The sequence below is a fragment of the Mya arenaria genome, chromosome 12, assembly GCF_026914265.1.
Source record: "Mya arenaria isolate MELC-2E11 chromosome 12, ASM2691426v1".
NCBI classification, from domain to species: Eukaryota; Metazoa; Mollusca; class Bivalvia; order Myida; family Myidae; genus Mya; species Mya arenaria.
The window spans coordinates 38,390,334-38,407,687 of NC_069133.1; positions in this window are offsets into that span (position 1 = coordinate 38,390,334).

The window sequence follows — 17,354 nt, forward strand, 5'->3', positions numbered from 1 at the left end:
GTCAAAATATATCCTGAGTTTTACTTGTATTTATAAATACGACAGCGGAACGCGAAAGTCACTTATTCGGCTGGCGGGCACCATAAAACATTTTATCTACTCGTAATTTACAAATGAATGTTCAAGGATCTTCATATTACTTAATTATTAGCAAAGAACATCAAGAATAAAAGTTGTGCGTAAAAAAATTGTTATGTTTAGTATTGTTATTGCAGATGATTGATAATGGATTATTTCGAATAATGCATTTAAAACTCCGGTGATCATATGTAATTTAGCGGTCCACGTTATATTTTGTTCAATGAGAAGAAAGAATGTCTCAAGTTCTCCAATACATTTAGTTCAGCAGAATAGCAGTGAGTCTTTATTGGTTTTAATCAGGTGAAGCTGTAAATATAATCAGTGGCTGGCCCAGTTAGTGTGTAGTTTACACAATATAATGTAGACCATTAAAGCACTAAAAGACTGCAGGTATGTAATTACACCAAATAAAGTGTAAACGCGTCACATCAAACCATTCATTTGTGTAAGAACATAGTTACTATCTTTAACTATTACTGTTATTATGGCAACTATCAACAGTGTTTGGATTTAACCTAAACGTATATGTATTCAAAATAACCGAGCTTTTAAGCCAATCAGAATTCTTTATTCTAAAATGGATCCCTTTGTTTCTCTTTCTTTGTTTCCCTTTTAATTACATTGTTTAACAAGCTCTGATTGAATGCATTCGAGATAATAAACACCATATCTAATATGAGGTAGCTATAGCTGATTAATTATTTATGGTCTTTATATTTAATTAAGAACTGCTTTGCTTTCATCGATTCTTGAGCCTGACATTCGTATATCTGGTTTCCATATTCAGTATATCTAAACTTCTATCTACGGTGACCTACATGTGGCATGTCACTCGGAACACCTCGGCCATTTTCCATTGAAAACAACCTCGGATTTATATCAGTAGAAGTAGTTCGTAAAATGTTAAATAACAGTGTTAGCTGTTTTTATCGTGTACTTTGTATTACAAAGTTTATATTGATTGCCAGTTAACTAATTAATTAAGATCACCAAGAGTAAAGTCATTAAGTTTAACTGCTAAACTGAAATTACTACGCGATCTGCTTTCAGCGTAGTTAAATGTGAATGTTTCTGAAATTGTTAACCGTCCATATACTTCCGAGGTTGTTTTCGATGGAAATTGTCCAAGGAGTTCCGAATGGTGGCATGTGTGATTATTTTGTATCTGGTGGTCACGACTTACTATTTCGTTCCCTAGACTAAATTATATCTAAGTCGTGGCCACGTAATATAAGTCATGGGAAATTGTTTGTAATCGTGGCCATGACAAAGCTGGCTATTATCAAAATGATCTAATTTAAGATATATTTGGACGAATGAATACAGATAACGTAGCATTTCCATCATATAAAACTAGATTCGAGGCCATGCCAAAGCTGGCTATAATCAAAATCACTTTATTTTAAATATATTTGGACGAACGAATACAGATAACGTAGCATTTCCATCTTATAATATTAGATTCGAGGCCATGTCAAAGCTGGCTAAAATCAAAATGATCCAATTTTAGATATATTTGGACTAGTGAATACAGCTAATGTAGCACTTCCATCCTAAAACTAGATTCGAGGCCATGTCAAAGCTGGCTAAAATCAAAATGATCCAATTTTAGATATATTTGGACTAGTGAATACACCTAATGTAGCACTTCCATCCTAAAACTAGATTCGAGGCCATGTCAAAGCTGGCTAAAATCAAAATGATCCAATTTTAGATATATTTGGACTACTGAAAATAGATAGTGTAACATTTCTATCCTATAAAACAAGATTCGATGCCATGTCAAAGCTTGCTTAAATCAAAATGATCCAATTTTAGATATATTTGGACTAATGGATACAGCTTATGTAGGATTTCCATCCTAAAACTAGAACAGGGCATTCCATGACGTGATCATTTATACATGTATACTAAGTTTTTCGTTTATGTCGAGTTGCATTACGATAACTTTCGACTTAAGCACTGCTTATCTTATCAAAATGTACAGTTTTAGAAGTTTATCAGTCATGTGTGTTTAAATACGTGTATAATGGTGTATTTGAGCTTGGCTGCCTATTGCATTTGCTTGCATTTATTTTAGGCTTAACTTGTTTTAGATATTTTCAAATATAAATCTGTTTTTCTTTTGTTCTGTAATACCTTATCAATAACATGTTTTTTTAATACGAGTAATGAATTTTTTAATATCAGAGTTATATTTTTTTTTTTATCTCATATCACGCCATAATCCCTGAAATAATATTATTCGTGAGCTTGAGGTTATATAGGCGTACTGTAGATCATATTTCCGTATTGATTTTAGCACATGCCTTTCCTTTTCTTCGAGAGTACTTCAAGCATTATGTATTTGCCTATATCCACACTTGTGTGATAATATTCATGAATTGACGTCATTTCGCACTATTAATTTAGCGTCAAACCTTCACATGAATAAAATTCTTTATTTTGGCAAGGCATACATTTCAAGGCTGACAGAATGCTTTTTTTCCTTACTTAGATTCATAAAGTTTTTGTATTAAAAAGCGACTTCTTATCTAATGTTTTCTTAGCATTTTTTTATTGAACTTAAAATTTGAGTATCGCATTTCGGTAAACCACCAATCATTCAAACCAAAACAATGTTACTGGTTAAGTTTCACTTTAAGCTTCAGAATGTTCAGTTTAATTTCTCATCGATAGCTTTTTTGTATAACTATTATAAACATCATTTTATTTAACAAACACATTTAATAAAATTGTTATATACAGTCGAACCCCGTTGACTCGAACTCGCATAGCTCGAATTCCTCGTTGGCTCGAACTGGGTGCGAAGAACCGCTTTCTTTAAACTAAAGCTAAGCATTCCCGCCTGGCTCGAAATTTCCGAGGCTCGAGATATTTCCGCCGGTCCCTTGGAGTTCGAGCCAGCGGGTTTTGACTGTAACTATAGTAACAGTTTGCTTTATTACTTCCCATTTATAATTATATTAAATCATAATCATAGCGGCATTATGGTGGAATGTCAAAAGTGTAATCCATGCAAAAATGATATAATGGTTTAATCAATATTTATAGTGTAAACAAAGAAATAACCTGGATAATGATATCTAAATTGCACTAACACATCTGTGCATCCTAGTGATGGATGGCTTGTCTTAATTATTGAATGATAGCTCCAAGCGGGCCAAGTAAAACATAACTGCTCTATCGTAGAAGGTGTATAAGCAATACTCCATGCAATGTATTGTTTTTCTCCTCTGCAGTATAATATACAATCGGTATTATCACAGTAAACTATCAATAGTCATTAACTGAATGAAACAGCTGAAAATGAACAATAAAGGTTCTGTAAACCAGCTCGTATCATTTTTAGCTCGACTATTCGAAGAATAGGTGGGCTATACTACTCGTCCCGGCGTCGGCGTCCGGTTAAAGTTTTAGGGCAAGTTGGGATTTTCACTTATAAGTCCAATACCTTACATTCAATTGACTTAATACGTCATGCAGTTGTTCAGGGCCATCACATGATGAGGTTAGATAACTCCATCTTATTCTGTACACAGATTATGGCCCCTGATTGACTATGGACCTTAGGTTAAAGTTTTAGGGCAAGTTGGAATATTTATTAATAACTTCTATATCCTTTGTTCAATTACCTTAATACTTCACTCAGTTGTTCAGGACCACCACCCAATGAGGTTACATAACTCCATATTATCCTAAATACAAGGTATGGCCCCTGATTGACTTAGGTTAAAGTTTTAGGGCAGGTTAAAGTTTTAGGGCAAATTGGGATTTTCACTTAAAACTCCAAAACCCTTCATCTAATTGACCTAATACTTCACACAGATATTCAGAGCCATCACATAAGGAGGTCAGATAAATCCATATTATCTTTTATACAAATTATGGCCCCTGGTGACTATGGAACTTAGGTTTAGTTTTAGGGCAGGTTGGGATATTGTTTAATAACTTCTATACCCTTCATTCAATTGACTTAATACTTCACACAATTGTTCAGGACCATCACCCAATAAGGTTACATAACTCCATATCCTTAATACAAGTTATGGCCCCTGATTGACTTAGGTTAAAGTAGGCAAGTAAAAGTTAAGGGCAAGTTGGGATTTTAATAAAAAAAACTTCTATACCGTTCATTAAATGGACTTAATAAAATTCAAAATTATTTATGACCATCTTACAACAAGAAACATAACTCCGTTTTAAGCCTAAATACAAATTATGGCCCTTGATTTTTTTTTTAAATTTCCTTTGAAAGGCATATTTGTATATTCTTAACCACATTTTCATAATGGGAAATCATGTTATTCGAATGACTTGCGTCATTGTTTGGGCGGGCTGGTGGGAGGGCAGTATCAAAGTCACCTTGTGCATCGAATAATTTTAGTTAGGTTTGACATAAAGAGACCAAACTTGGTATTATTACATCGTTATTCTATTCTAAGTCAAAGCAGCGTAGTCGAGCACGCTGTCTTACGGCGGCTCTTGTTAATTCAGCTATTTAGAATGAAGCTATAAAAATTAATACTCTATCGAATGCAATGAATTATATAATGTCTATAGGAGCAGTTATCGATGATCATTAATTGAATGATATGGTATTGTTTCTTTTCACATAAATAAGAAAGTCTAAAACAAAACACAAGAGTTCAGTTAACAACTATTAACATTTCGAATGAAGGTATTTGAATGAAGCTATAAAATAACTGCTCTATCGAGTGAAATGCATTTTTCCATGTTTATAGACGCAGTTAAATATCAAGATAATCAATTGAATGATCACAAGTCTCAAACAGGTGAACATGAACTATAAAAGTTCTGTAAACAACTAAACACATTTGGAACGAAGCTATTTGATTGAAGGTATAAAAATAACAGCCCTATAGATGCAGTAAAATATCACTGAACATAAACTGAATGATCTATAGTCTCAAACAGGTGAACACGATAAATAAAGTTCAGTAAACCAGCTAGTAACATTTTGAATGAAGCTGTGCTGAATAAAGCTATATAAATAACTGCTATATCGAGTGCAATAAAGTATACAATATCAAGATGCAGTAAAATATCAATGAACATTAACTGAACGGATCACTTATAGTCCCAAACAGGTGAACACGAACAATAAAAGTTCTGTAAACCAGCAAGAAACATATTGAAAGAAGCTGTGTTAAATGAAGCTATAAAAATAACAGCTATACCGAGTGCAATAAAGTATACAATATCAAGATGAAGTAAAATATCACTGAACATAAACTGAACGGATCACTAGTCGCAAACAGGTGAACAAGAACCATAAATGTTCTGTAAACCAGCTAATAACATTATGAACGAAGCTTATGTGAATGAAGCTATAAAATAACGGCTTTATCGTGCAATAAATTATACAATATCAAGATGCAGTAAAATATCAATGATCATTAACTGAATGGATCACTAGTCTCAAACAGGTGAACACGAACAGTAAACGTTCTGTAGACCAGCTCGTAATACTTGAATGAAGCTGAGTTGAATGAAGTTATAAAAATATCTGCTCTGTCGAGTGCAATAAATTATGTAATGTCTATAAAGGCACTAAAAACAATGGTCATTAACTAAATGACCACTAGTCTCAAGCTGGTGAACACGAACAGTAGATGTGCTGTATACAAGCTAGTAACATCTTGAATGAAGCAATAAAATTAACTGCTCTATCGAGTGTAATAAATTATACAATATCAAGATGCAGTAAAATATCAATGATCAATAACTAAACGGATCACTAGACTCAAACAGGTGAACACGAACGATAAACGTTCTGTAATGCAGCTTGTAACAAATGAATGAAGCTGTTTTGAAAGAAGCTATAAAAGTAACTGCTTTATCGAGTGCAATAAATTCTACAATGTCTATAGATGCAGTAAAATATCAATGGTCATTAACTGAATGATCATTTAACAGGTGATAAGAACAATAACAGTTTCGTAAACCAGCTCGTGACATCAGTTGTTTATCAGTGTGAGTGGCAATGCAAAAACACATCTGAAAACTCAAAGATATGCTCAATGACAACCTTTTGTTGATCATGAATGCAATATGAACACATCTGCGAGGCGATTGATGCGTATTGACGAACATCTTTTATAACAATGGCGCTGTTAAAAATATTGAAATATACTGATTCTAGAAAGAAGAACAGCTGTTGAAAAAATACCATGTTTAGAAAGTACATGTCATCACATTTATGATAATTTTGAAAGCCTCTTGCGATAACAACCGCCAAATTACCATTCAGTCAAAACTGTTTTATTAACACTTATATAGAAGATCGCGCATTAACGATTACAAAGTGACAATATTTTGATTGCTTTCCCAATATAAATTAATGTATTGAATGCACTAGCGGATCCAAGGGAAGGGGGTGGGGGCGCACCCTGCAGGCGCCTCTTCCACCTAAAATCATTCAAGTTTACTTTTTATTTCACTATATGAGAAGAACCAGTAATAAAATACACCAAAATGTGAACTAAATCCGGTAAAAAATATAAGAATTTAGACTCCCCTTGCCCATACTTTAAACCGAATAAATTTCGGTTTTGAAGAAGGGGCGCAAGTAAAAGGGTAACGTCCCTAAGCTATGCCCCCTCAACTCATGGATCCGTCCTCGCACGGTTCAAGTATCTTTTGTGTATCTCTTGTAGATGTCAGCGTTGCCTTTTAACCATTTTGACTTGTTGTTAGATCATTTTTTCTCGTACTTGGTTTGTGCTGTCGTTTCCCCAAAAATGGGATTTGCCATCAACTTATCAATCGCACGCCAAGACAAACTACTTTTCATCATTTTCTGAAGCAGGGAAATTTGGGTTGGTTTATTTAACAAATCCGGACGAATCTGGGGTGAGAGGATTCGAAGGGTATTGCCCAAAAGTTCCCTGTATATAACCTCGAACAGCCCCCCCCCCTCCTCCTCTCCCCAACCTCCTCGCTCGAAACAACTGCAAGTCTGTGATATCTTAATGCTGGTATAATGTACAAAGAAGTAAATCGCATACGTTATATCTCATGTCCTAGATTTAAGAAAGACACACTTATAAAACGGGGCTGACCTTCTTAAGAGGATTGTATAAGACTTATAAACAGCCAAAAATAACAACCTGAGCATAACACTTGGCGAATTAAACCGCGGTAGCGTTTTTGTCCAATATTCTATCTAGAAAAACAAAAGAAAACAAAACATTTTAATCATTAGTTCGTTCATTGTTAACATTTCACGGGTCACAATATAGGTTTACGCTTGATATATACACAAAAGAAACCGATTAATTTTAATGCATTATTTTGTTAAACCTCATTTGACTTTAATGATGTAAACAAACAAAAGCACATATGATTTGTGTACAGATATATTACCACCTTTTGGGCATTTTTTAACGGGGAAATTTGTGGCCACGAACCTGTTAACTCTGAAAACCGCATTTATAAAGGATCTATTTTATTTTGTTTAGTTAAAGCTGCACTCTCACATATTGAACGTTTTGACAACTTTTTTTATTTATTTTTTTGTCTTGGAACGAGCAGATTTTTCAAAAATCCATGGAAACCAGTTAAATAAGACTTCTGATAAAAATTCGATCGCAGATATATGTATTTAAGTTAAAACAATGATGTTTTATGCATTTTTCTTAAACCGTTAGTAACGGTCTAGGCCATAAAACATTAATTTTCGATAGGAAATATGCAAATCTGCGATCTGATTTTTTGTCAGCAATCTTATATCATTGGTTTGAAGATATTTACGCAAAAATTCGCTCTTTCCAAGACAAAAAATAAAAAAAAGTTGTAAAAATGTTAAATCTGTGAGAGTGCAGCTTTAAATGAAGTAAAATGCATTAAACATAATAATGCATTGAAATTAAAACAGTGTAAACCTATATTGTGCACCTTTTATTTTACAGGTGAAAGCGTAAGTGTTTATCGGAGTATTTATTGAATGTCACGTAACGCTATCCTTGGCGGATTCAGAGGGGGGTGTATCCGCCCCCACCTCCCCCCCCAAAAAAAAAAATAAATAAAATAAAATAAAAATCATCCTGGTCTTCTTTTTAAGTCAATATCTGAGGAAAAAGAAATAAACTACTCTGAAAATGCACCAATTTGGACGAGCAGTTGTTTAAATTGTCTACGGGGAGTAACCCCAAATACTCCTGCTGCCAACATTTTAAACTACTTGAATTACGGTTCTGAGTGAGGGCGAATGTCAAAAGGCTGTGCCCCTTAGATACACCACCTCTCATGTCAATTCCTGGATCCGCCCCTGCCTATATCACTTTCACAGTTCTAGATGCTCAAGAGCATACATCTATGGCAGTATTCAATTCGCATCTGTCTGTATACAACACGTTTAGAATTAATATCTAATGAGGAATACTTCAATTTGAATGAAACACATGTCCCTGAGGCATCATACAGACGAAACAATGAATAGTAAATACACCTATTCAGACACCTATATTGTTATGAAAATGGGCCTATTACCGGTTATCAGTTGATTATTAATTAATAGTAAAATGTATTATTAATAATATCAGTATCGACAGTGCATCACATATCAGTGAACAACCTGTCGCTAAATATGTTCTTGTTGTTTATTTTCGATTCCGTTACTGAATAAAATAACAACAAGTATTAGATCGAGTTCAATTATGACAATCTACAGACAATTGAGCGAGCGAGCATTCGTCCGAGGTAGCCAGCCTTGTTTCTGTACATCGTCAACATAGGACCATAACTTATTTGGTATTTTTGCTGCATTCGTCAGAATCTATGAGGTAAAATAAATGTATAGAAAATTTGCGAATTCCTCGATAGTCATTGGCAATAAAGCCATGGTGACTGGCATAGTTTCACGTAGGCCCTGAAGGCCCAGGTCATTACTTCATTCCCATATTCATTGGTCTTAAATATACCGGGAAAAACACTAACGGAATTCAAGAATTAAACACCTTTTCGGGAACGTATGCCACTCAATCCCGTACATTCTCGTCACTGATACTATGGTATACAGTCGAACCCCGTTGGCTCGAAGTCCTAGGGACAGGCGAAATAACCTCGAGCCTCAGAAATTTCGAGCCAAGCGGGAATGTTTACCTTCAGTATATAGAAATCGGTGCTTTACATCAAGTTCGAGCCAACAAGGAATTCGAGCCAAGCGAGTTCGAGCCAACGGGGTTCGACTGTTTGTATGTGGTAATAGTTTTGTTCTCAAACGCATTAAATGCGTCGTTCTTATAACGCGTAGTAGTTTTGATACCATCACTAGGCTTCTATGTGGTACGGAATCTGAAACGCAATTTGTATATAGTACGCAAATTATGTCCAGTATCCGTATTTTATGCATAAATCATTCAACATTGTATGAAGAAAATTAACAGGTATGAAATCAAATGACTTCACAGCCATGAAACAAGGTGAGAAAAACATTGCATATCGTTTCACATGGAAAGAAAACAATAGTTAATGCCATTTTGTATTTTAAATGTTACATTTTCTTAGTGGATTCTCCCACCATTTACCTCCGGGTGCTCATGGTTCGTATCAACGAAAATAATCATTATATCTGCAAATGTAAAGTAAAACTCGGTTGAGCGTACATAATTTAATATCTTTAGTGAATCTCGCCGAAATCTCATTTACCGATCATTTGTAAGTGATACGTCTTTAATGTATTATTAAAGCTAAAAATTGGCTGCGATATTTCAGTTCTTTGAAAGCTAATGAATGCAGGTGTCCTAAATTTTTGATTTCATAACTAATCAAGTTTCGCTTTACGCGAGGTTACGAAAGAAATGAGTGAATGTGATATTTCTACATTATATATGTCATAAGGGCAATCGAATCGTGCTATCTAATATCCTTATAATGATATCAATCAGTTTTATACATATTGAATGGCCGCTTCAATATCCTGTTATATTGAATACTCACTATGGATCACATTCAAATTCTTAAAATCAAAAGATTGCTTACATTCTTCAAAGCTTTTCTGTACACCAGATTCGAGCAACTCTATACACTTGTACTATGAAAGTTGCAATGCAACTGCACACAATGACATTCAGCAGATAAATTAGCATATGTTTTATGTCACTACTTGATAATAACTACCAGCGCAGAAGACATGTTAAATACATAATTAATTTAAAAAAAAAACTATGCGGAAAATATTTTAAAATGATTTTTTTTGTCCATTTATCTGCAATAAAGAAGAAAATAGGTTTATATTATTTCAAAGTAAGAACAACAACTAACATAAGCTGTTCCAAAAACACCTGATAAAAAAAGATTGTGTTCTTAAACTTATGGAAGCGTACTGGTGCCACAGTTTATAATATTCTTGAGAGATACCCATAATTAGGATAAACTAAAGTCCTAATTTGGATAGCAGTCCCAAATAAAAGAGTCTTAAGGCTTATGAGGAGATGCTTAGTCCTCATTCCTTATAAGGAGATACTTTTTCGTAGTAAGGATACAATTAAGTCATACAATATACTTGGTTCATGGCTCTGCTATGTCCTAATTACGAGATACGAATTCCTAATTAGGACTAAATACCTTCTAATTTCGTGATAGTTTCTCTGTATTAGGACTTAGACCCTCCTAATTATGAGATAGTATCTAATAGTTAGGACTTAATATCTTCTAATTATGACTTAGTAACTCCTAATTACGAGAAAGCTTCTCCTAATAACGAGAAAGTATCTCATGCATAGCGCTTCGTTTATCTTAATTAAGAGTTAGAAACTCATAATTAGGACTTAGTATTTCTAACAAGGACATAATATATCCCTATTAGGATATATATCTCCTAATTAGAATATCATTCTTTAAAATATATAATATGACTCTAAGACGCTTACATACAGTCTCATACCTAATACTTGGACCACAGTCGTATGTTGTGTGCGGCCGTGTTTGTCTATGGAACATTTGACTGAATAGTGTTGCTTTACGTATACCCGTTAAAAGGGGATATGTGACGATTACTTTCCTTATAAAAAGTGTCATTAATTGTATTCAACATGAACCCCGTCTTACGCCTGAAATGAGTCAATTAATATGACAGAGGTGAGCTATGTCACATAAATGTCTGTGGTATCATGTAGATTGTTTTGTCTTACGTGTGTGCCAATTTTTGGTGTGATTTGGTGTGATTTCGTAAGTTGAATTACTGAAAAGGTCATGGCCACTAGCTGAAATTCCAGCCCCGATTTCTCGAAACTTCTTAAGTTTCTTATAACAGGATTAAGCTAAGCTCACTCTCTTTGTTTTTCAATAGTAAAAATAATACTTTTTAAAGAGTTTTTATACCTTAGATAGGAGTTATCTTTATGATTATCACAATAAACCATTTTTCGTTTATCAAAATTCAATTTAAGTATGTATTTTGATTATTTGAAATAAGCTACATAAACCTGTTAAACTTTCGAAGTTTCGAGAAATTGGAGCTGGCATCTTTCGCCAAACGTCACTTAACATCAAGCAAATTGGACATGCATTCATTTAAGACATCGTTTCCTCATCGATAGATATGATTATCAAAATCATACAATGAAAAACACAGGAAATTTTATGATAATAACTTTCTTTTTGTTTAGTATACTACACTTTTCGTCCTGCTTAAGACCAAAACATATTATACATTATTATACATCAGCGGATTAATCTCGAGGGGGAGGAGCACCCGACGCGCGCCGCTCCTTAAATCGTCTAAGTTCATTTTGTTTATTCAATATAGGAGAACAAAGTACACAATACGCCCAAAATGCACCATTTCCGACTAGAAATTGATAAGCTTTTCCTAGGGGAGTTACCCAAAACCACTTCATAACTAATTACATTTCGTTTTATGTCAGGTTACGAACAAAATGGGGTAAATGTGGTATTTCTATACTCTTTATGTCATTAGGGTAATTGAATCGTGCAGTCTAATATCCTTACAATGATATCAATCAGTTTTATACATATTGAATGGCCGCTTCAATATCCTGTTATATTGATTACTCACTATGGATCACATTTAAATTCTTGATATCAAGAGATTGCTTACATTCTTCAAGGCTTTTTTTCTGATACAATTGCATATGAATGAAAGTTACAATGCAACTGTATACAGTGGCATTGAGTAGATGAATTAGCATAATTATGATTTATGCCACTACATGTACATGATTATAACTGCGAGCGCAGACGAATTGTTATCATTTATTAAAATAACATTATGCGGGAACTATTTTAATATGTGAGATAAACCAGTATTCAATTTATCTGCAATCAAAAGCAAATAAGTTCATATTATTTGAAAGTAAAGACAGCAACTAATATTAACTGTTCTTAAAGCTCCTAATGAAGAAAAACTGTACTCTCAAACTAATGGAAGCGTCCTAGTGTCACAGTCAGGGATAGTTTTGAGATTAACTTCTGATTAGGTCAAACTTAGGAGATAGTTAGTCCTTATTACGTGATACTAACCCCATATGAGGAGATGCTTAGTCCTAAATAAAAATACTATCTCGTAGTTATGAGATATTAAGTCATTATGACAAGATACTTGTTCATGGCCCAGTTTGTCCTAATTACGAGATAGGATTTTTTAAATAGGACTAAATATCTTCTTATTGCGTGATAGTTTCACCCAATAAGGACTTAGTATCTCCGTATTATGAGTTAGTATCTTATATTAAATACGCGAGCTAGTATCTCATTATTAGGACTTAATATCTCATAACTACGAGATAGTTAATAATAACTAATACGGACTCGTTATCTCCAATCAGGACAAAGTATATCCCAATTAGGAGATATTAATCCTAGCTAGAAGATCATTCTTTATGAGAAAATTAGTTAGCACTAAGACGCTTAAATACATATTCTAACCGAATACTTTGGACAACATCCATACGTTTTGTGTGGCCGTGATTGTCAATGGAATTGCAGAAAATTGCAGGAATTATGGAATACCGCATAAGTCCTAATTTACCTTAGCCGCTTACACGTTTCAATGGCAAATGTAATGAATACTTGCCTTGTAAAAATGTTATCGTTTGTATGTAATATAAACCCCATAGTTCGCCTTTAATGAGTCCATTAATACCACAGAGGTGATCTATTTTACATAAATGTTTGTGGCATCATGTAAAGTGTTTTGATTTATGTGTGTGTATCTATTTTGGGGTGATTTGGTGTGGTTTTGTAACAATACACAAGATCAATCCAGCCCTATGTTCAGTAAAAGCAAACAGCGGAAAACGAAAGCTAACGTTAGGTTTGCATCCATTTTGCATGGGAGCACATACACTGCATGCACACGGGGAACGAAACACACCCAAGTAAGTTGCTGAAACTAACAAGATTTTCGGTTACAGGGTAATTTTGCTTTCGATCTCGCTTCAAAGAACGACTTGATTATACTTGTGTTAAGTTTATACTTGTCCCTAGTAGAAAAAAAATATATTGAATGAGATTAGCACCTTAACAAGGTTTACGGTTTACTTGGTTCTTTGAGTTGATCTCGCTTCTTAGAACGACTTCATTGTAATTGTTTAAACATACGAAACAACAATATGTAAGGGGATACTGAGAGCTTTATTGCTACCAAATATTAAGCACCAGCTTGCTTCACGCGCGCTCACCACTAACAGAATGCGCAAGGAACTCTCAGAATCCCGCGTGGTCAAGGGTCGACACGGTCTGGTGCGCCCACGCTGCGCATATTGCTCGCTTGTTTAAATGAAATTAAGAAACTTAATTCTACTTTAAGAATATAGTTGTTCCAAGTAAGACAAACGATATGGTATGTGATTCTGTATGGATAAGGGGCTGGTGCTAAAACCAGATGATGTAAGCAGTGTCTACAACAGGGGGCCATTTCAAAATGATTTTAGTCCTAACTTAAATGATATTAAATATATGAAAATGTCATAAATTTTGACAACATGAATGTTTTATTTCCTTAAACTTAACATCTTTATCACTTTCTAAAGTTGATTTCACTCAAATGTGTGGTAAAAAAATGAAACCGTGAAACTAATTATATTCAAATAACTACTTAAATCGACAAAGTTGTTTTTTTTGAAACGGCCCCCGGTAGTTCTTTGTTGGTTACTGAGATTGGCCCTTTTCAAATGTAAAGGACATTAGATAAACCCGGATATCAACTTTTAAAGTCGATAGACAATCACCAAGCGGCAGTTAATGAAATGTAAAATGATTAAGTAAACAAAAATACCCAAACATGAATAACAAATTCAAAAGTCCAAAGGTTTCGTAAATTGCATTACTGAAAAGGTCTTCTGAAAGAGGAAATCAACTTTTCCTCAAGTTAAACTGCTCAGTAGATTAGCATCTATTGCCACATATCACTCAACATCAAGGAAACAGGACATGTATTCATGTAAAATATTCGTTTCCACCCTCGTGTTTCCTCATCGCTAGATATGAATTACAAAAACGTATAATGAGAAAAACAGGAAGTTTTATGATAATAAATTAGGCCAAACTGACAAATTCTTGCTCTCAGATACCACACTCACTATTTCATAAACAAACCAGTCAAATTAGGAATGATTAATTCATATAAGGTTGATCTAAAGAGCTTCCAATAATATATCTAATTTAAAGATGTTTATACACTTAACCCATAAACTTACATGTACGTTTTATTGCGACATTGTAATGGGTTTGGGTAAAAGATCATCGGGCGTGATAAAAAAAGCTTTAAGATTAAAATGTTATGTAAATCATTCATTTTCTGGCAGGCGTTTTAACTTCTCTGCTGTTGTTTAAGAGACAAATTCATTGCTGTAATATATCGTTAGATGTCGGTTATCATTCGGATGCAACGATTAATTATTATACTGGATTATTAACCAGGTTTCCATCGAAAATCGGGTTATTAGAATGAGGATGTTGTTGAGCGGGCGGGCGGACAGGCGGATGGGCGGACGCAAAACGTTGGTTTCCGCGCAATTATTTATGTTAGCATTGATGGATATTGATGAAACTTGGTGTGTAGGTAGCTTATCTGAATAGCTATCTTGTGATTGCGTTTTAAGAGAGTTGGGTCAAGGTCAAAGTCACTGTTATTAAAATTGATAGAATGTAATGGTTTCCGCCAAATAACTTCGGGAAGCATTAATGGATAGGGATGAAACTTAGTATGTACATATCTGATGTAAAGATCTAGTTTGGTTTTGCTTTTGAGGGTGATAGGTTCACGGTCACGGTAACTCAAACAAAACAAAATGGTTTTTGGCAAATAACGTAAGTTAAGATTGAATTATGGTGCATAGGAAAAACCTGAACTTGGTGTGTATGTTGCTTATGTGAAATACTAACTTGGGCTTGCTTTTGAGGGGTATTGGGTCAAAGTCACTGTGCTAAAAAAAGAAAACTGGTTTTTGACAAATAACTAGCATCAAATAGCATGAATGGATAGCGATGAGACTTGGTCATCGCCAGTAGCTTATGTAAATAACTAGCTTTGGATTGCTTTGAGGGGCATTGAGTCAAGGTCACTTATACTAAAAATGGTTTCTGCCCAATAACTATAGTTAGTTTTGATGAAATAGTCTAAAATATAGGATGAAAAATCTATTGTTTTTAACTTAAAATATGTGCGACCAAAGTGACATGAGCTAACAATATGACGTCATGATGTGTTGTTTCTTAAAATATAATTGCGGTTACTTCGGCTTAAGGTGAAATATAGGTCATTGATACCCTTAAATTATTTCATTTATTTATTTTATTTTATTTATTTTATGTGATTACAGAAACACATATTTGATATTTCGAAAAAAAGCTGATATTCAAAATCTATATCATTAATGTATGTTATGAAATCATTGTAAAGGGCCTTAGTAGTGTCAACGTTTGCAGTCAATAAAAAGGTCTAGAGATAAATAATTAGATTTGAAGATTTAGAAGGAGACAATTAAACACACATTCAAAAACACGTTTCCATGATTTAAGGTTGTAAAATCGTTTTTTAAGGTCTTTACACGCATAATAGATCAACATAAACAACAAGGTAGCATACAATAATCAAATCAAACGAGTCACGACGTCTGTCAAAAAGCTTCCATCGACGAAAGAAAAGAAAGAAAAAAGTTTATTTCCTCAAGTTCATAATACTCGGGGGCACAAACTGTATTTGATTAGCATATGTCTTCTTAAAGCACTTAACACCGAGCAATTAAGAAACAACTTCATGTGCATGCCAATGTTATAGCTTTATTCTCACCATCACCTCCTCGTCGGTAGATATAAATAAAACTGAAGTTTGAGTTCATCTTTATTTGTTGGTATGCCAAACTGAAGTTTACTGTTATATGAACAGATATATTCTTGCTAAATGCTTTTATTTGTATATTAGAAGTACATGTGACCACCAGGACCAAGTCTTGTTTCGGTTCACTAAACATTGTTGATATGAATTTTATTAATAATGTATTCACATTAAGTTTTAGTTTTCATTTATACAACTTAACGTGCTAATGCTACCTTTTTGTAAATACTGAGAATACACGTGTATTCGTGACCGTTAAAGATGCACGTTTTACCGTATTTTTTAATTGATTGTAGTACGGGTTAAAGCGTTACGCTGTATATTTTTAAAGCTCAAACAATGAAATGACAATCGTTAAATTTCTTTGACGAATGTATACTTTCATTAAGGAAATTAAATATGTCAGTAATATTTTCCTCAAATTCTAATACGCGGGGCACAATCAATGTTAGTTAAGTATCTGTTTCCGTACGTAATTTAACATCATACAAATAATAAATAGCTTCAAGTTTACACACATGTATTATAAGGAACACCGGAGGTCGACTGTTATGTTTTTCAGGACGCCATACTAAAATTTACTTATTACAAATAATGTTTTCCTTGCTCAAATATACTTAGTATGAACAATTTTCACATTTTGCTCTATGCTGCAGAATAATATTATGCGTAGTACTGTACTGTTTAGTAATGATGGTTGATAAACAATGTATCAATTTTGATAATTAATTCTGATTTAATTATTATACATGTACGTTTTTGTGACATTTAAAGGAAGTTAATGTTAACATTAAAAAAGTGTAACGAAATATTTTCGTAAAAGCTAAATAATTTCAAATGTAATGACAGTTGATATGTTCCTTAAACGCAATACTACTTTCGTTTTGAAGAAAATTAATCTGTAAGACCACGAGAAGAGCGTTAATAATTTGATGTGTTTTGCTTAGGT